Below are 20,846 nucleotides of genomic sequence, written 5' to 3'. Positions count from 1 at the left end.
TCTTTTTTTGGTGTTTTCACTGTGTTACTGTAACTAAAGTGTACACAAACCCTTTACCCATTACCTCTTAAGCCTTACTGCTCTGTACCAAGCTATCAGAGCATAGGTTAATTTAGGTATCTGACTTACTCTGACAAGGATCGTGGCTCCTGCTTGGACAGGGTGTATACTTTGCCAACCAGAAACCTCAATTTCTAACATTGGTGATCAGCGGTGAGGTTAGGACTTGTGTTTCTGCAGTACCTTACAGTGATTAGGTGTACACTTCTACCCACATCTAGACCAATTTGAATCAGTTGTCTCTGATCCCACTGGCATTTTTACCTACTCTCTTCAATTGGCATTTTTAATTTTTCAATTTTCCCTGATTGGCATTTTATCTTTTTACTCTAAATCATGCCTCTCATTGGTGGTCCAGCATCTGCAGCTGCAAGAATGTGTTTTACCTGGTCAGAATTGAAGGTTACTCTGTGGCCCAGCTCAAGGTTTTCTGCAAAGGTTTATGGCTTCCTGTAAAGAGCACCACCAGGAAGATGGCGCTGCAAAAGTCACTGGGAGCCTGATCTAAAGCCCATGCTGCGTTAGATGTAACCCCAGAGGAGGGTGAGGCTGAGGGAGACCTGGATGTGGAGGATGATTTGGGCCAGGGTCTAAGAGGAGGCCTTGTGCTGTTGTCTGTGGAGGAGGAGGGCAACTTGCTTCCAGGAATGGGGGTCTCTCCCAGAGCAGAGAGCAGTGTGCCATCCAAAGGCCTGTCCCAGGAGGAGTTGGAGGACAGGAAGGAGGAGAACAAGGTTGAAATTGTGCTGGATAATCTCAAATTAGAGATTGAGAAAGCCTTTAAATAAAAGAAGGAGAAGGTCTTAGATGATAATAGGCTTGCCATGGAGATGGAGGAGACCAAAAGTGATTGGCTATTGAGGAGAAAAGGATGATGTTGGCTCATGAGTTGAGCCTGAGAGAGCTGAACTTCAAAGCCAGGCAGGTGGAGTCCAGCAGTGATGGTTATGTTATGTTATGTTATGTTATGTTATGTTATGTTATGTTATGTTATGTTATGGGGAGTTTGTAAAGGGCACGTACACCAATAGGTCTCTTGGCGTTAGGTTTAAAACCACCACAGAAGATGTGTCTAGCAATAGGCTTGAGTGAAGAGCCATGTTTTCAATTTTATTCTAAAACTCATTTAATCAGCTGTCTGTCTAATCTCGATCGCCATGGAGTTCCAAAGTTAGGGGCTCAACTTGGAGAAGCGTGTACTGCCCATTCTTTTGCGCTTAAATCTGGGAACTATCAACACGTTCATTTGTGCTGATCTAAGATTCCATTTTGGGAGGTATGGGTGGATCTTTGTAGAAATAAATTTGAGGCCTGGGTTGTTGATTGCCTGGAAAATAATACAACCCTTCTTAAACACAGACCGCTGCACGATGGGAAGCCAGTGGAGCTCCTTCATCAATGGTTTCATATGACAGTGCCTGGGTTGTTGAAAAATATTTCTGGCAGCTGGATCAACTGAAGCTTATAGGTTTAGTTGATAGGGAGACCTAAGTAAATGGCATTGGCATAGTCAATTCTGGACAGAATCATTGCCATCATGATTAATGTGCTGGCCTCACAGGTGAAAAATCTTAAGATTTTTCTGCAATTTCTCAGTTGATAGACCCAGGATGACGTAACCATGCTTATGTGGGATTGCATATAAAGGTTAGCATCTATTTGGATGCCAAGACTCTTTACAGCACTCTTGAGAGTTGGTGGAATTCCTAATGTTTTAGGCCAGTGTGTAGGGATCCAATGGTCTAGTCTGTTGTTGGAAATGACTATCTCTGTTTTATCAGAGTTAATTTTAAGGTGGTTATGATTCATCCAGTCTTTGATGAATAACATAGTGTTTTGGAAGACTACATTGAAGTCCAGTGTCTCGTCAATTGAAAAAATCTATTGCATGTCCTCTGCGTAATTGTAAATATTAACCTTCATTTGTTGGAGGGAGCGGATCAGGGTTGAATATAGAGTTTAAAAGGTGTGGGGACAGGGAGTAGCCCTGACGTACCCCACAGTATGTGGTGACTGTGGCAGAGCTGTAGGGCCAAACTAACTGATTAGGTACGATCTTTCAGAAAGGATTTCATCTATTTTAAAGCAGTGCCTCTAAGACCTGCATCCGCTAGTATCGCATGATCAATGGTATCGAGTGCTGCCGCCAGGTCAAGTAGGACCAATGCTTGTGTGTGTCCCCGGTCAGCTCCTTTTTTCAAGTCATCCACAACACTAAAGATGACTGATACAGTTGAATGAGAGGGATGAAAACCTGCTTGTTGGCACAAAGAAGTTTGGCTACATGCGCCTCGGGGATTTTTGCAGGGTAGGGAGGAAGGGTGATGGACCTATAGTTGTCTAACTCTAGGGGGTCCATACCAGTTTTCTTTTGGAGCGGGATTATGACTGCTTCTTTAAAGGCACGAGGGACCACACCTTGCATAAGTGAAAGGTTGAGCAAGGCAAGGGTATTGTCTGGGAAGAGGGTAAGGATGTCTTTTTGTATTGCAGGGAGGAAGGGGTCTATAGGTAAGCCTGAGTTTACTTTATTTGTTAATTCTGTGAAACATTCTAAATTTATACCATGGAAGGTAGAAATCGTGGAGGGATTGCTATCTTGCTGTTGGGGTTTCCAGTCCTGTGTACTAGGAGCAATGGAGTCTTGTATTTTCTTTATTTTATTCACTAAGAAAGAATTAAGATCGTCACACAGTGCCTTAGAAGGTATAATAGCATGTGTTATTCGATCCGAGTTTAATAATTCCTTTACTATATTAAAAATATATTTTGCTTTCTTTTCCGAGCTTAAAACTTTGTTGGTAAAAAAGGCTTTCTTAGCCTCTAGAATGGCTGCTTTCTAGGCTTCTGGGATTTTATATATATTTCCCTTGTTTCTGGCAAGTAGGTTTTAAGCCATTTCTGTTCAGACTGGCAGGTTCTTACCTTTGCTAATTTCAGCTCTGGGGGGAACCACTTGAAGGCCTCGTGCTGTTGTGAGTGACTGGCTTGAGTATGTAAAGGGGCATGTATCTCTCTTGCTTTCAGTAGCCAATTTGTGATCGCTGAATCTAACCGCTCAACATTATCTATACTTGCCAGAAGGTTAGATGCCAGGGTAGTGTGAAAGATGGACAAGTTAATTTGATTCTGGTTTCTGGTCATTAATTTAGGTCCAGCTGAGGGTTTGGCTACCGAGAGGTCACTTAAGAAATAGCTTATTAATTGGTGATCTGACCATACGCACAGACTGATAGTTTTTTAAATTTTTTTATTTTTATTGAGCAAAGCAGAGGGCAATAAAAAACATTTATATCGAAAATAGTACCACTACATGGGTTTTATGTAGACAATGAGCGAAATCAAGTAAAATCCAACAGTTCACCATAATTTCATCACATTCAGTAATAATCATCACTATACAATTTTTATACAAAGCAGAAAAATATGTCGCCTAAAAGTGCCAAGTGCATTCTATTTCCTATCACATTTTCACAGTCACAATACTCAAGTGAACATAATTCAAACCATTGTAATCTGGCCAGAGTTACTTGTACAAGATCCCGGCACAAGAAAGAAGTTGACATGTCTGCCCTGGACTATTAGTATTCATAAGGTGTCTTGTGCTAAAGTGCTTAAGTGCTAAAGTGCCACAGTACTGTGAAAAAGTAAAAAGTACAAAATACGGATTGCAAAGGTAACCAAAAGTATTGCCCTACCAAACTTATACTTCTATTTTGACATGATATTACTATTAAAGTGCTATGTGGCGGTAGAGGACTCACTACTAATAATATACTTCAAATTTTTGAAACATTTTTTCGTAGATCCCACTCTTTTGGCATAAGCCTCTTCAAAATTTTTAGCCCGTCTCATTTTATTCACCCATTTAAAACAGGATAGTACCTCCACAGACCTCCAGTTTTGAAGTATTAGGGAACGGGCCACCAAAGTGCAGATTGCTATATAAGATTCTTCTGCCCTAGGCAAATCATTTCTCTTTGTTGAAATGCAAAAGAGAGCGATCTCGGCTTCAGGTTCAATTACCTTAATAGCCTGACTTATTGAGGAAAACATTTTACACCAAAAATTGACAAATTACGGACATGTATAAAAAATATGGAGCCAATCTCCCCCCTCATGGAGCTGACATCTAACATTTATTTTCTACTCCCGAAAAACGTTTATTCAAAGCTTTGGGAGTTAGATAGGTCAACCAGCGGGATAGAAAAGACATTCTCTTAAAATTGGGCGCACAGAGAGCCTTGCCTCCTAGCTGGGTGATCCGTTCCCATTCCTGTCTTGAGAAGGAGCAGTTGGTTTCCTGAGATATTTTAAAAAGGATTTCGTCAACTAGGGGAGAATCTTCACCCTTTCTCAGAAACTTATACCAGTTTCCTATTCCCACTAATTTCGTTTTATACAGAACTGTAGCCAGAGGCGTTATGCCTGCCAATAAATTATATTTATTTATAAAGTTAATAATCTGAAAAAATTCAAGAAATCCCGATTTTAATTTATTGTCAGACCTAACCAGGGTCTCTTGCCAAGTAATAAGTTTCTGTGATGTAAAAAAAAGAAGCTAGATCACCAAAACCTAAGCCTTTCCACTTTTGGAGCTTGTCCGGATGAATTTGAAGCCCCATGATCTTGCACTCCTCTAATATCAAGTAATGCAGCCCACCACCCCTTTCCTGCTTAAATAAAGATTGCAGTCTATAAGCAAAATCCCGAATAGTCTTGTACCTGGTCTTTTTTGGTAATTTCGCTGTTTTAAAAAAAATCAGAACTTGTGAACCTCCCTCCTGAATCATTGTTTCATAAAAAAAATGTCAGACAGTCCATTGGACTTCAATAAACGTGCTGTGAGGTCCATTATCGCTGCCATATAGTACGTACGTATATTTGGTAAAGCTAGGACCCCTTATGTAGTTCCCAACTGAAGTATACTCAATTTCACCCTTGAAACCTTTTTATTCCAAACAAATCCCCTGATCATGGAATTGATCTCTCTAAAGTAAGAGGAATTGATCCTTAGCAGTACGTTTAAAAAGAGAAAAATCAATAAAGGAAGAATTGTCATTTTTACAAGTGCAACGCGGCCGATCAAGTTCAATGGTAATGAAGCCCATTTCTCCAGCAAAATTTTAATTTGATTTCGCGTTGTCAAGTAGTTCAGACTAAACAATTGATCAAACTGATTGGAAACATAGATGCCCAGGTATCTGATTGGTTCTTTTTTTAAGGCTTGTGGTATTAAATTTACAGGTAGAACATTACAATCCAAATTCATTATCAGCAACCCGGTTTTATTCTGATTAATTTTATATCCACCAATCAGTTCAAACCTACTAAATTAGCCTAATGCTTGATCAAGATTTAATCTATCAGGATGTAAATATAAAATAATGTTGTATGCAAATAGTTTGATTTTAGCCATTTCTGCTATGGGTGGCTTAATATCAGGATTCCCACGTATTCTTGTTGCTAGTGGTTCGATAAAAAAAGTGAGCAGGATGGGTGACATCGGGCACCCTTGCCTGGTACCTCTATTAATATTCACTGTACCTATCGAGTTGGCATTAACCACCACCCTTGCTTGTGCCTCATGGTAAATGTTTTCCAACATATTAATTATTCTCTCAGGAAAACCAAACTTTAACAAACCAATAAATAAAGCATCCCAATTCACCAGGTCGAAAGTCTTTTCGGCGTCGACCATTGAAATTAAAGTTGGAATTTTATTATAAGAAACAAAGTCTAACGCCTGAATTAAAAACCCGGTGTTTGAGGCCATATATCTCCCCTGGACAAAGCCAGACTGATCAGAGTGAATTAATGCCTGGGCAATCAGAGAGAAGCGCTGGGCCCATATTTTCATTAGAAACTTGAAATCAGCATTGAGAAGGCTGATTGGCCTGTATGAATTGACGTCCTTCTCATTCTTTCCCTTCTTGACAAAACTAACTATAATAGACTCCTTAAAGCTCGAAGGAACCAATTCTCCCAATCTAACAGCATTAAATAGATTAGCCAAGAAGGGAGTCAATTCTTTGACAAAGATTTTATAAAATTCGATTGGGAGCCCATCGGCTCCACATGCTTTTGCCCCGGCAATTAATTTCACTGTGTCCAAAATTGCTAAATCTAAAATTTCACTCTCGAGTTTATCCGATAGTTGGGTAGGTACCACAGGGAGATGGATTTCATCAAAATACCTGTGAATAAGGTCTATCCCTACCTCATATGTTGTGGAATATAACTGAGAGTAATGGTCTAAAAACACTCGGGCTATCTCATCCTTGTCTCTGACTATATTTTGTGTTTTAGGATCGATAATCTCCATAATTATACCTTTTTCCTGTTTGGTTTTTGTTTGCCCCGCTAACATTTTCCCCACCATTTGACTCTCCTCATACACTTTTTGCTGGTAGGTTTTTGAGCTGTTGATTTCCTCAACTACAAAAAATTCTTTTAAGGCAGCTTTAGCCCCTTCCAGTTGCAAAGCAGCATCTACCCCCCCCCCAAGGAATAGTATCTCTAGAAATTAGAGCCTTAGATACGTCCAGCTGAAGTTTATTGATCTTGTCGCGCCTCTCTCTCGTCTGCGCGGCAGAACGTGCTATCATGCGACCTCTAAAGGCCGCCTTGAACCATCCCCACACTGCTTATTATTATCCTTTGCCTTGGTGAAGCACAGAGGAAAGAAAAAGAGGAAAACTGCCAGGAAAACTGCCAGTTGAACTCGGCAGCACAATTGCTGGACCTTCTGCTACTGTACAGCTCCTTCCTTCGCTCCTTAGGCCCTCCAAGGGTGAGAGATGAAAGAGAAAATGCTCAGACTGTCATAGTGCCCCCAGACATTAACCCTCCCCAAACCGAAAAGATTTCTGCAGTGCCTTCATTTAGATGAAAAAACTCCTGTATCAATTCTTTAGTTGAAGCCACCCAGATAGGGTCTTGGAGGAGTAGCCGATCCATCTGCCACCTGGATTGAGCCTTCACTCCCCCTTCGATCTCAAACTCAACTGCAACTAAAGAATAGTCAGAGAAGGGATTGATCCCTATGAAGGTATCTAAAACCTTCAGGGACCGCGAACTGAGGAAAAAGTCAATCCGCGGGGCCGTGTGGAATTGATTGGAATATCATGTAAATTCAGCCGCTGATGGATTGCAGATCCGCCATTGATCTAATAAGAAATACTCCTGTTTTAGGGCTTCCAGGACTTTCCTAGTTTGGGGTTTCAACTCTTTTTTATTTTTATTTGAAGTGTCTTTCTTTAAATCTTGAATAAAATTTAAATCCCCACCTACAACTATTTTTCCCGGGGTCCCTCTGAGTGGTTCGGTAGTCCTGAGCAATGAGGTAGTATCATCTACTATAGGACCATAATAGTTTATAAAGTTTAAAATCATCCCATTCAACTTAGCCTTGACCCAGATCCATCGCCCAAGCGGGTCTCTCCTAATTTGCCCAAATTCCCAAGGAAGATTGCGGCTGAAATATTTTGCCACCCCTCTTTTAGCTAGCCAGGCAGAGGCAAAAAACACTGGGAAAAATACCTGGGAAGATACAATTTGGGAAAATGTGTATTTCAAATGAGTTTCCTAAAAAAATATAACCTGTGGGGAGCAGGAAGCTGACCACCTTATTAATGCTCCGTATTCAAATGTATTTAATATCCCATTGACATTGATAGAAAAAATGCAACACCTGTTAATCATTTTTCTTCCCCTTCTTTTCAATCCTGACCATAAACGTGTACCACCAATGCTTGATTTCTTTAACTGAAACACCCCTGCTACTGCTTATTTTGCTGCTAGTCCTTTTGACCCCCCTAACCCTTCTCCTACCCCCACAACCCACCCCCGAGAGGTGTTGCCCCTACCTCTCCACACACTCCACCTCTTACCCCCCAACTACTTTTAAGGGTGTCATGAAACTACACCCAGGTTGACCCTCACCCACCCCGTGGTAAATGTACATCCTGTAGAAAATCTGGCTAAAAATGACAACCTTTGAAACATGCTTAATTCATATTTTCACCTCCACTGATTTTTTTTTTTGTACGAAGAAAAGAAGAAAAAAAAACCCTTCAAACCATTCAGCACAAAAAAAACAATTGTCTACCACCTTACTGAGGCCCTGACATTTATTTGAGGAGTTCCTGCGCATCATCTACATTGGTAAACATATGGAACTTCCCCTCAACAAGGACACGTAATTTAGACTGTTGAGTAATAGATGGCTGTGCACCTTGTGCCTTGAACAAAAAAAGCAATTTAACAAATTCTTTCCACCTCTGGGCTGCAGCTGAAGACATATCTGGAAAAAATCTACAGTTTGAAGTATCATTCACTGTAAATTGCTTTCGTTGTATGGCCATACCTTCTCCGTGATCCAAAAATCTGAAAAATTAACTAGGATTGTGCGTGGACCACTTCAGCTAAGGGTGAAACAGAAGTCTATGGGCCCTCGTGATAGTCAAATCTCCACTGAATTCCGGAAGAACCTTTTCTTTAATGAAGGACTCCACCCATTGCGGCACCTGAGCCCCCTCCAACCTCTCTGGTACACCCACAATGCGCAGATTTGAGCGCCGAGAGTGGTTCTCCAACTCCTCGAGTTTATTTCCCAATAAAAGTTTATCCTTGTTAGCATCACCCACTTTGATGAGCAGCCCCGACATCTGATCCTCCAGCTGACAGATCCTTGTCTCAGCTTCCTGTACTCTACCCGGAAGACATGTGACTGCCTCCTCTATTTTATTTAATCTGGAATGAAGAGAAGCGATTTCATTCTCCTTGGATCTCTTCATATCTCTAAACTCTTCGAGGATAAGGTTGAGCAGTGTTTTAATTTCCAACTGTTTAGTAGTTCCAGTAACTGCTGATTCCTCAGTAAAAGCGTTCAAAAATTCCAAATTATGCTCTGGGATAGGCGCTTGCTGTCTTTGCTTGACCTGTGGTCCTGGGGAAGGTGTCAGACTGCTTCCATTTGAAATCTGTACTTGATTAACCTGAGTTAGCAGAGTTAAAGGCTGAACAGATGCTAGCAACACAGAGTCACTGCAAGAAGGAGAGGCAGGGTGTGGCAGGTTCGATTCCAATTCTTGCGGAAAAGAGGTTGAGGTTAAGGGTAAAGCTAGTGGATTTTGGATGTGTGAAGCAGCTGGCAACACCACGGAATTATCCGGAGATGATGATGTTGATAAGCTTAGGTCCAGTGGGAGCTGGCCGGGGGAGGCAAGATCCAGAACAGTATTCTGAGATAGTTTAGGCTGCAGGGAGGTAGGCTGTGCTGATTTTTTCACAAACAGGGGAAACTCCTTCCTGCACCCTTCCTCCTTTTTGCAAGTTTTACCCTTTTCAGATGTTTCTATCTGACTAGCAGTGGCCCCAGGCCTACTCGAAAATGTTAGGGGAGGTTCTGGCTCACATGAGTGTCCTGGGAGACTCTGCTGTTGGCTCCAGCACTAGCTCTCCCTTTTCTGAGCTCTCGAAGCTGGAATTTTGCTGATGGAGCTCCCCCAATACTCCTGATTTGCCTCCTCCCACAGACAGATTTTTGTTCTGCGCCAGAGCCAGCCGAGTTTTTAATTTTAAACCAATGGCAGTCTCCCCTCTGGATACCACCCAACCCAGTCTGTCACGTCTCCCCATGTTAGCCTGATCGAAGGAGTGACACTGTAATAGTGAGGGGAAAACAAGCGAACACGCGGCAACACCACTCCGAAGCCCAGTGCACTTGTCCTGCCAGCCAGACTTTCCTCCGTCAAGAAAAACCAAATTTCCTGTGGATACTGCCAAATCCTTTACAATATCGTGCCTTATATATTTTTGATACTCATTACTTCTCCTCTCCCCTTTTATTATTATTATTATTATTATTATGATGCGTTCTTATATAGCGCTCGATTACCCGTAGGCATCTCGGCGCTTGCCTTGGGAACCCGTCCTGGCTTTTCCCTGTGAGATACCCGTACTGGGCATCCCCAATGTGAAAACCAGGCATCCCGCCGCGGGGGGGCCGTAGTGGAGATTAAGCATGCTGATGCCCAGAGCTGCAGAGTGTGAACCCGTGATTCGAGTAGGCACCGAAACAAGAATTATCGAGTCCCTGGATATTTTGGGCTCAAGACCCTGCCGCGTCGGGAATTGAACCCTGGTCCCGGGTCTGACCTCTGCTTCAGGGTCTACCTCCTCTAACCAGTGAGCCACACTTCCCCTCTCCTCACCTCACCTGTCCTTCCTCACCTCCTCGCCTCTCACCGCTCTCCAAGTGCTTCGGAGCGTTTTCCACCCCACGCTCCAAGCTCAGGTGTCCCAAACCTCAACCACTGCAGCAACTGAATCTCCAAACAATGCCCGAGGCCGCTCCTCCTTCATCAAGTGGACGCGAGAAACAAACAACTTCTGCTCTGGGGGCCGAGACAGACGCCATCTCAACGCTCTACGCTTGCAGTGATTTTCAGAGCGCTTTTTCCCTCCGAGAGCCGCGGTACTTGAAGGACGCGGTTGTCAGGTCTGTGAGAAGTTGGCCTGATATGTGATGTTTCCAATTCTGGAACCACCTTGTATCAGTCCAAACAACCCTTATGGTGTCTGGTTGTAAGTCAACCTTATTAAACAAGCTATCCTAGGGGTAGCATGTACTAAGCAGCCTAAAGGCTTAATTTAAGAGGTCGTGTTAAGCGAGCTGTTTTACCACATACAATCCTGTAATATCAAATGAAAGGATACCTCACAAGTATATATTATAAGAATATATGTATTTATTACTAAAAACAATCCCCAGTATTCTTTATGAACAAAGGGCACAAGCGTTAAATCAAAAGCACAGTATAACATACAAAGTTGCACAATTATGGATGAGGGCGAGGGGCCACTCAGACCATATACTAAAAAAATGGTATAAGAGATACCATTCGATCAGTGGTTAGGCCTAGGGCCTAGGGAATCGCTGGGAGCAGTCGGGACAAGCAATGCTGAAGTCGGGAAAAGCCCGCGGGATTCGGGTGCAGTGCAGAAAGTGCACGCATGCATCAATGTTAACCAATGGTGCATAAAAGTTACACAAATAGAGTTTAAGGACACTTCCGCTGAACCTAGAGGAACAAAACTTAAGACACAGACCCTAGAGGTGTGTACCAGTGTGGGAACACCGGCGTTGCAATGTTACCTCACCCACAGGAAGCGGGTGCACAGGGGCGAAGTTGAGTCGGGTTTCGTCACGCAGGTTCTTGGTGCTTGAAGCTGAAAGGGGCTATAGGCGAGGTGAAAGAGAAGTGTCCGGTGGAGTCCAAGGGTGGACTCAAGTCGAAAAGTACCTGAAAGCAGAGGGGACAGAGTCTGGGTCACTCAGCAGTGACCAGGGTGGAACCAGGACGGAACCAGGCAATGTCGGGCGCAATCAGGTGGTTGTCGAGGAGCTTCTCTCCGCTGTCACGTGGGCTCTGGGGTATCTGCGACGTCCAGGAGCGGGTCACGATCTGTCCCACGAAGGCTCTCACCGTCGGCGCTGTCGGCTTCAAGATTGGAGCAAACAACACTTGTCAAGAGCAATCCACGCGGAACCGGGAGATTGCTTCTCACTCCAACCAGGAGGGTCAGAGTGGGGGCTCCTTTTCACGGGAGCTGGTGTAAATCTGGAGCAACCAGAATCACAAGTCGATTTTCAAGTTTATTCGGCACAGGGGCCACAAGCCGGCTGGCAAGTGACCGGGCCAACGCGTTGAGCCAAAAGTAGCAGAAGGGCCCCACGCAGCACTCGGTGAGTGTAGAGGGGTGAGCTTCGGTGCAAGAGTGGCTCAGGGCTGGGGCTTCTCAAACCCCAGTGTACAGCTTCGAGGGTCACTCGTGGGCTGCACGGTCAGCGTCTCATGGTGTTTTCAAGATGGCGTGCCCCACGCTTCCGGTCACCTCCACGGGTCTCTGCTCTTCAGGGACTGTGGATCGGGCTGTTAGAAGGCAGGCAAGCTTGATCTTGTTGATCTCTGTCGCTCGAGTTCCGGCGGGAACTGCAACAAAGCAGATGTCGAGGGCTGGATGGTGCCTGTTTGCACAGGGTGGTCACTCCTTGACCACAAGGGAGATTCTTCAGTCTTCTACATCGAGTAGGATGTCGAAGGGTCCAGAGTTTCGTTTCTTATGTTTCATCAGGATAATCTGAAGTGCGTTGGCATTGCTCCCAGTCTTATACTAATCTAGGGGGCTGGATTACCTGCTAGGTCCCCTCCTATGGGTGGGACCCAGGAAGTGGGTGGATACACCCCCTTCCTTTGATCCAGGCCGCCCTGGCACGAGGGCTGGAGTGCCCCAGAACCGGTTTGGCCGGATTATGCAAGGGGCAGCCTTGTGCGCCCCAAGCAGTGTCTGGTTTCTTTCAAACCTCCCTGCTACAATCCACTATCTCCTGTCTGGGGGGGTGTGACACCTCCCTGCGACAGGAAACCCTTTGTCCAGGCCCCCTTGGCTGAGTTTCGGTCAGCTTCAGGGGGTCAGACTTGTGTCTGTGGCAGAAGCATCCATTTTGTGGATCTGAGGCCCTTTTAGAAATTAACCGCATTTCCGTAAAGTAACATGTCTTCTCCCTCTAGAGGGGTGGAATGCTATCCCCGTCGCCAGAACTGGCGAGGGGATAGTATTCCAAATCGTATGACACCTTACACAACATGTTTTGATAAAGCCAAACCAAAGTTGCTATATAACCGCGAGGATTATAATGCACTTAATAGTATATGGTATGGCATTATCCTGAAACAGCTTAGGGATTTGTTCCCGACGGCTGCAGACAGGCTCAGCTCATGCTAGAGCTCCATCTCACATTAAACCACGCACTCTGCCTCCAGGATTGATGAGGCCTTCCATAGGAGTGGCTCATAGGTTTATATGTGTCCAGATATAGGTTTAGATATAGGTATACTATATCTAAGCAAGGGGTGATTACACCATCTTGCCCCAGCTGAGTGATCAGCCAGTTGTGTCAATTTAAGAACCAGCCAGGGGTGGCAAAAGATATGCTGCAGCCCCTGGTAGGCCTTGGTGGCACCTATGCCCTGGGCACCTATAGTGCATGGTACAGGGGCTGACAAGGAGTCCATTTCCAATTGTGGTATGTACCTAGGGTACATGGAATCCATTTTACAGAGAGAGCAGATGGCCTGGGGCCCTGATTAGCAGGGAACCAGGTCAACTAAGTCAAAAAACAGCTAAACACAACGCAAAAAATCTGGGGTAACCATAGTCAGGTAGCCACCTTCCTACATAACCCCCCACCCCCAAACGAAAGGAGATAAGGCTATCCTTGGCCAGGTAAGCCTATATTGCCTGAGGGGCCATATAAGGAAGTACCTCCACTAGCATGGGTACCCCCTGTCTCATGGTCCACTAAGCAGTCCCTCACCCTTGGGGTATTAGAGGGTCTCCACCATAGGGAATCACTACCTTGGGTGTGTTTATGCAAAGTTAAAGGCTGGTTTGGATATGGAGTATTGAAGTGAGGCTCCACTAATTTAGGGCTCAGCTTCCTCCAATTATCTCCCACCATGTGTGCCTTTCTTTCTTTAACTGAGTTGCACTGTGCTCTCAGGGTCAACCTCTGGCTACCTAAAGCTGGAGGCTGGGTCCCTCTGTTTGGCTTGCTGGAGGGACAGTTCAGGTTTGGGCCCTTTGGGTCCCAGGTTTGTCTGTGCCCTACAGAATCCATCTGTGGGAGGTCCCTAACTACTTTTAAGGGGGCTCCCTCAGGAGTTTTTAAAGTTTTCACCTCACTAGGGCTACTAGTTTTGGTGCCCCTAATCTGTTGATGGGGGTGCTTTATTTGACAGGGGGCCCTCTGGGTCTCACTGTCCTTCTTGTCCTCTGCAGCCCTGGGCTGACTAAGGCAAGGTAGAGAGGGGCATGTTACCTGCTCCAGACTGGGTCCCACCTGAGAAGGGTCCACTGACATCAGAGGCTCTGTCAGGCTAGGCCTAACCACCTCTGGGGCAGTTCCTTCATCAGGGGTAAGATCAGTTCCCTGAGGAGGCTGATCCTTTCCTAAAGTCTGGTGAGGGGGAGATTTCTCGTCCTCTTCTGTGCTCTCAGTTTGTGTGGAGTTATCCATCATTTCAGGCTTCACAACACACATATCAGTTTGAGTTTGGGCTGTGGCCATCACAGCCCCACCAACCTTTTCAGGGGGAGACTCAGTTTGGGTTTCTGCTGTTATCATAACAGCTTTGCTATTCTGTTCAGGAAGAGCTTCTGTTAAAGATGGGGCAGAGAGTTGCTCAGCCCTACCAACCTTTTCAGGAAGGACATCTTGAATTAGGGCTGTAGCCATTACAGCCCCACTAACCTTTCTATTGGAATTTACCATTCTAGAATGGGTTTCCTGTTCAACCCCAGCCCAGGCTGAGATTTCCAAATCATTACCAAGTAGGCAGTCCACAGGCAAGTTTGATGACACTGCCACTCTCTTTGGGCCAGTGACACCTCCCCAGCTGAGACTTACTACTGCCATGGGATGATTTGTTTGGATTCCATCAATGTTTGTTACCTGGTATGTGGCACCTGGTAAAAGTTGCTTAGAGGGGACTATACAGTCAGCCACCATGGTGATGCTAGCCCCTGTGTCTCAAAAGGCTTCAACTTTCAAACCATTGATGATGGGTTCTTGTCTATATTTGCTCAAAATATTTGGGCAATCAGAGAAGTTGGCAAACCCCATGCCAGTCTCATAAACAAGTTCATTTGGGGATGGGGACCTGGATAGGCCAGGGTCCACCTGGGCTCCAAAAGTAAACCCACCCAGATTCCTGGGTGTGCTCCCACTTCCTGGGGGATTACTGCTGACAGTAACAGGAGGTGTTGGAGCTGGCTTTGGAGGTATATTCTCTTTATTGCCATTCTTGGGACAACAGTTGTCTGTTTTGTAATGCCCAACCTGCTTACAGACATGGCAATAGGGCTTTTTCTCTGTTGAGGAAGTGTCTTGGGACCCACCCCCATTCTTGGAGTTTTGGGGCCCTGGGGAAGTCTTTTCTTTACTTTTATCCCCACCCTTATCTTGAGGCTTGGTAGACTCCTTCTTCTGGTTACTGTCCTGATTCTTAGGCCTAATCCTGGTTCTGACCTATTTATCTGCCCTCTTTCCCAATTCTTGGGGAGAGGTCAAATCTGAGTCCACCAGGTACTGGTGTAAGAGCTGGTTCTGACAATTACTTTGGATCTGCTCCCTCATAATCAAATTATACAATCCTGTAAAGTCATGTACTTTGCTGCCATGTAGCCAACCCTCCAGAGCCTTAGTAGCACAATCTACAAAATCAGTCCAGTCCTGTGTCTGTGTCTTCTGGGTGTCTCTGAACTTCAACCTGTACTGTTCAGTGGTTAAGCCAAACCCATCTATTAGGACACTTCTTAGGACTTTGTAATTGTTTGCATCCTCATGTCTGACAGTGAGGAGCTTATCTCTCCCTTTCTCTGAAAAGGAGTACCATAAGATTGCTGCCCACTGTTCCTCAGGGAACTGCTGTACCATGCAGGCTCTTTCAAGAGCAGTTATCCACTTGTGGATGTCATCCCCTTCCTTGTAGGGGGGCACAATCTTTGTCAGGTTTCTACTATCATAGGACCTGGGTTTCTCTTTAGGAATATTGCTGCCACCAGTGGCATCTAAGCCACACATTTTCTGTTCTCTTGCCAAGGCAAGTCTAGCTTGAGCCAGGGCTACCTCCTCCCTCTCTATCTGGAGTTTGACAGCCCTCATTCTTGCCTCATGCTCTTTTTTCTGAGAGGGGGTCATTCCTCTCTGAGATTCTCTTGAGGCACTAGAAATATGGGAGTCCCCTGCTGGAGATCTCACTCTTCTGTTGCCTGGGAGAATGTTATAGGGTCTGGGGAGGTGCTGGCCCTCTCCATTCCCAAGTAGGTCTAAGTTGGCCTGGCTAAGCCTGGCAACTACAACCTGGTTAACCCCTTGATCCTGATCTTCAGGGTCCTCTATATCTGAGTCTTCCTCCTCTTCTACTTCCTCCTCTGGAGTGGTATCAATTACAGGGGGGTTCACTCCATCTCCTGATTCTAAGGGAACTGCATTCGCCTTATCTAAGTCATCCTGTTCTAGAATGGCTATCAGGGCAGGACTGGTGGGACTTCTGCCCCTTTTTAACCCTCTTGAGATGCACAAGGCAACCAAGTCTTTGTGGGTTAGTTTGTCATAGCTGGAAGTTGCCTTGGTAAGGTCAACTGTCACAGGAGCAGAGCCTGAGGCCTTTCCTGTGTCAGACATGACTCTAGTGTGGTGTAAGTGATGCACCTACCTACACTAAGTGTTTCCCTACTGTACCTTGCTAGTGAGTTGTAGTTAGGGAGTGCTAATCCCTTTAATCTACAACTACTAAGTTCAGTAGAACTTAAATATGCTAAGCTTTTGATTTATATGTACCTAAGGTACTTGATGTGATCTTTCAATTTGATAAAAAGATTGTAATGGTAAAACAAACAGCAAGCTCAAATCCGCACCGCTGCTCACCAATGTGAGAAGTTGGCCTGATATGTGATGTTTCCAATTCTGGAACCACCTTGTATCAGTCCAAACAACCCTTATGGTGTCTGGTTGTAAGTCAACCTTATTAGACAAGCTATCCTAGGGGTAGCATGGACTAAGCAGCCTAAAGGCTTAACTTAAGAGGTCATGTTAAGCGAGCTGTTTTACCACATACAATCCTGTAATATCAAATGAAAGGACACCACACAAGTATATATTATAAAAATATATGTATTTATTACTAAAAACAATCCCCAGTATTCTTTATGAACAAAGGGGCACAAGCGTTAAATCAAAAGCACAGTATAACATACAAAGTTGCACAATTATGGATGAGGGCGAGGGGCCACTCAGACCATATGCTAAAAAAATGGTATAAGAGATACCATTCGATCAGTGGTTAGGCCTAGGGCCTAGGGAATCGCTGGGAGCAGTCGGGACAAGCAATGCTGAAGTCGGGAAAAGCCCGCGGGATTCGGGTGCAGTGCAGAAAGTGCACGCATGCATCAATGTTAACCAATGGTGCGTAAAAGTTACACAAATAGAGTTTAAGGACACTTCCGCTGAACCTAGAGGAACAAAACTTAAGACACAGACCCTAGAGGTGTGTACCAGTGTGGGAACACCGGCGTTGCAATGTTACCTCACCCACAGGAAGCGGGTGCACAGGGTCGAAGTTGAGTCGGGTTTCGTCACGCAGGTTCTTGGTGCTTGAAGCTGAAAGGGGCTGCAGGCGAGGTGAAAGAGAAGTGTCCGGTGGAGTCCAAGGGTGGACTCAAGTCAAAAAGTACCTGAAAGCAGAGGGGACAGAGTCTGGGTCACTCAGCAGTGACCAGGGTGGAACCAAGACGGAACCAGGCAATGTCGGGCGCAATCAGGTGGTTGTCGAGGAGCTTCTCTCCGCTGTCACGTGGGCTCTGGGGCATCTGTGACGTCCAGGAGTGGGTCACGATCTGTCCCACGAAGGCTCTCACCGTCGGCGCTGTCGGCTTCAAGATTGGAGCAAACAACACTTGGCAAGAGTAATCCACGCGGAACCGGGAGATTGCTTCTCACTCGAACCAGGAGGGTCAGAGTGGGGGCTCCTTTTCAGGGGAGCTGGTGTAAATCTGGAGCAACCAGAATCGATTTTCAAGTTTCGTCGGCACAGGGGCCACAAGCCGGCTGGCAAGTGACCGGGCCAACGCGTTGAGCCAAAAGTAGCAGAAGGGCCCCACGCAGCACTCGGTGAGTGTAGAGGGGTGAGCTTCGGTGCAAGAGTGGCTCAGGGCTGGGGCTTCTCAAACCCCGGTGTACAGCTTGGAGGTTCACTTGTGGGCTGCACGGTCAGCATCTCATGGTCTTTTCAAGATGGCGTGCCCCACGCTTCCGGTCGCCTCCACGGGTCTCAGCTTTGCAGGGACTGTGAATCGGGCTGTTAGAAGGCAGGCAAGCTTGATCTCGTCGATCTCTGTCGCTCGAGTTCCGGCGGGAACGGCAACAAAGCAGACGTCGAGGGCTGGATGGTGCCTGTTTGCACAGGGTGGTCACTCCTTGACCACAAGGGAGATTCTTCAGTCTTCTACGTCGAGTAGGATGTCGAAGGGTCCAGAGTTTCGTTTCTTATGTTTCATCAGGATAATCTGAAGTGCGTTGGCACTGCTCCCAGTCTTATACTAATCTAGGGGGCTGGATTACCTGCTAGGTCCCCTCCTATGGGTGGGACCCAGGAAGTGGGTGGATACACCCCCTTCCTTTGATCCAGGCCGCCCTGGCACGAGGGCTGGAGTGCCCCAGAACCGGTTTGGCCGGATTATGCAAGGGGCAGCCTTGTGCGCCCCAAGCAGTGTCTGGTTTCTTTCAAACCTCCCTGCTACAATCCACTATCTCCTGTCTGGGGGGGTGTGACACCTCCCTGCGACAGGAAACCCTTTGTCCAGGCCCCCTCGGCTGAGTTTCGGTCAGCTTCAGGGGGTCAGACTTGTGTCTGTGGCAGAAGCATCCATTTTGTGGATTTGAGGCCCTTTTAGAAATTAACCGCATTTCCGTAAAGTATCATGTCTTCTCCCACTAGAGGGGTGGAATGCTATCCCCGTCGCCAGAACTGGCGAGGGGATAGTATTCCAAATCGTATGACACCTTACACGACATGTTTTGATAAAGCCAAACCAAAGTTGCTATATAACCTTGAGGATTATAATGCACCTAATAGTATATGGTATGGCATTATCCTGAAACAGCTTAGGGATTTGTTCCCGACAGCTGCAGACAGGCTCAGCTCATGCTAGAGCTCCATCTCACATTAAACCACGCACTCTGCCTCCAGGATTGATGAGGCCTTCCATAGGAGTGGCTCATAGGTTTATATGTGTCCAGATATAGGTTTAGATATAGGTATACTATAACTAAGCAAGGGGTGATTACACCATCTTGCCCCAGCTGAGTGATCAGCCAGTTGTGTCAATTTAAGAACCAGCCAGGGGTGGCAAAAGATATGCTGCAGCCCCTGGTAGGCCTTGGTGGCACCTATGCCCTGGGCACCTATAGTGCATGGTACAGGGGCTGACAAGGAGTCCATTTCCAATTGTGGTATGTACCTAGGGTACATGGAATCCATTTTACAGAGAGAGCAGATGGCCTGGGGCCCTGATTAGCAGGGAACCAGGTCAACTAAGTCAAAAACCAGCTAAACACAAGGCTAAAAATCTGGGGTAACCATAGTCAGGTAGCCACCTTCCTACAAGGTCGGACTCACACTCGCCCTCACGCCGGAATTCGCTGCCATTACCACAGGGGGTGTGGTCACCTGCGGCTAACCGGTTCTCCGGCATAGCCCCCCACAGACTGATAGTTAACTTCTGAACTAAGATTGATGGACCATATCTGGTCCAGTGAATGTCCTTTGATGTGTGATGTGTGATTGTGGCAGCATTTCTTCTGTGCCCTCTGACAGGAGAGCGCACATACCCAAGGATTTGGTGTCTAATTTTGTGGTGGGAGACGACATAGACTGAGGGATTGATGCCTATGAAATTGCATTCCAAATGTACAGGGTCCCTGTCGCAGACTGGGGGCTAGTCTTTGAAGGTATGTCCCTATTGAGGGGATGGACACTCTACTAGCCCTAGAACTGAGTGACAGGATGAGGTATTCTCCCATGAGGGAGGCCGTAATCAGAACTTTTGGTTTGACACAAAAGAAGTATAGATAGAAATTCAGGCACAGTCCGAAAAGTTTCCAACAGACCTGGGTGGATTGTATGAATTCCTATTGCAAGGCACTGGATTTTTGGGTGAAGGGCAGCGAGGTAAAATATTGCCTGGGGTTGTGTAATTTGTGTGCAACAAAGAATATGTTTCGTCTTTGCTTTCCATATGTGCACCAACACTGTGTTGATAGTAAGCTTGCTGACCCCAGAAAGCTCGATAAGGAAGCGGACCACTGGGTCAGCACCAGGGCCACAGGAAGGTATCTGGTGGGGATCACTACAAGGGTGGGCAGGGTCCTCACCAGAAGAAGGAGTTGGGGACAAAAGGAGCAAGGAGTTCTCTAAATGGTCCCAAACTAGTTCTGGTGCTCAGGGTTGCCAGCCCCCTGCAGAAAAGAAGAAATGGTTCCCTGACAATAAGTCTGCAGGGAAGGCTCTCATGTAGTGTTATGAGGGCCAACTTGACAAACAAATGCTTTTTTTGTAAAAGTGCCCCATACCACGCTTCACTTTAATGGAGGCCGCGTCCCTTTCTTTAGACATGGCTCATTTAAAGAAAGGGACGCGGCTGACATTAAAGTTAAAGCACCGCATGGGAATTTTTATAAACAAGTATTTTAAATGCAATAGGTGCCCCATTTACAAATCTCTCGTAAATGCAAGACCTATTGCATTGCAAATGCTTGATACAAGGATGTGGCAGCACCAGAGACTAAGACCAGGGAGTACCTGGTCTTAGGATGGCGATACGATGAGAAATTATTAATTTCTCATCGTATTTTGCTATTTCTATGTGTGTTGCATTCTTCAGCACACATAGAAACAGCAAATCACCTTTAAAAATGGTTTATGTGCAGGCAAGTGTCCTTTCCTGTACAAAAAGAATTGCTCCTGCAGCGCAGGCACCCTTGCAACATGGAGCAAGGCTGCCTGCGCTGGCACTAGGCAGCTTTTTTAGCGCCAGTGCTAGGGGAAAAGCAAGGGTGCTCCGCAATTTTGTAAATACAGTGCCAATTACCAATTTTGGCGTAACATCGCGCTCCAACATTTTTTTGTAAATATCCCCTTTTTTATCTCATTATTATT

General features: G+C 45.8%; 1 protein-coding gene across 4 annotated transcripts in view; it reads left to right on the top strand.

The window, feature by feature from the left end:
- ABI3BP (ABI family member 3 binding protein) overlaps window positions 1-20,846 on the top strand; it is a 2,192,437-nt gene that overhangs the window by 698,316 nt on the left and 1,473,275 nt on the right. The window lies entirely within an intron of this gene.

Source organism: Lissotriton helveticus, chromosome 8 (genome assembly GCF_964261635.1).
Source record: "Lissotriton helveticus chromosome 8, aLisHel1.1, whole genome shotgun sequence".
Lineage (NCBI taxonomy): Eukaryota > Metazoa > Chordata > Amphibia > Caudata > Salamandridae > Lissotriton > Lissotriton helveticus.
Note: the sequence above shows the minus strand (reverse complement) of the source record. Positions and strands in the feature narration are given on the sequence as shown.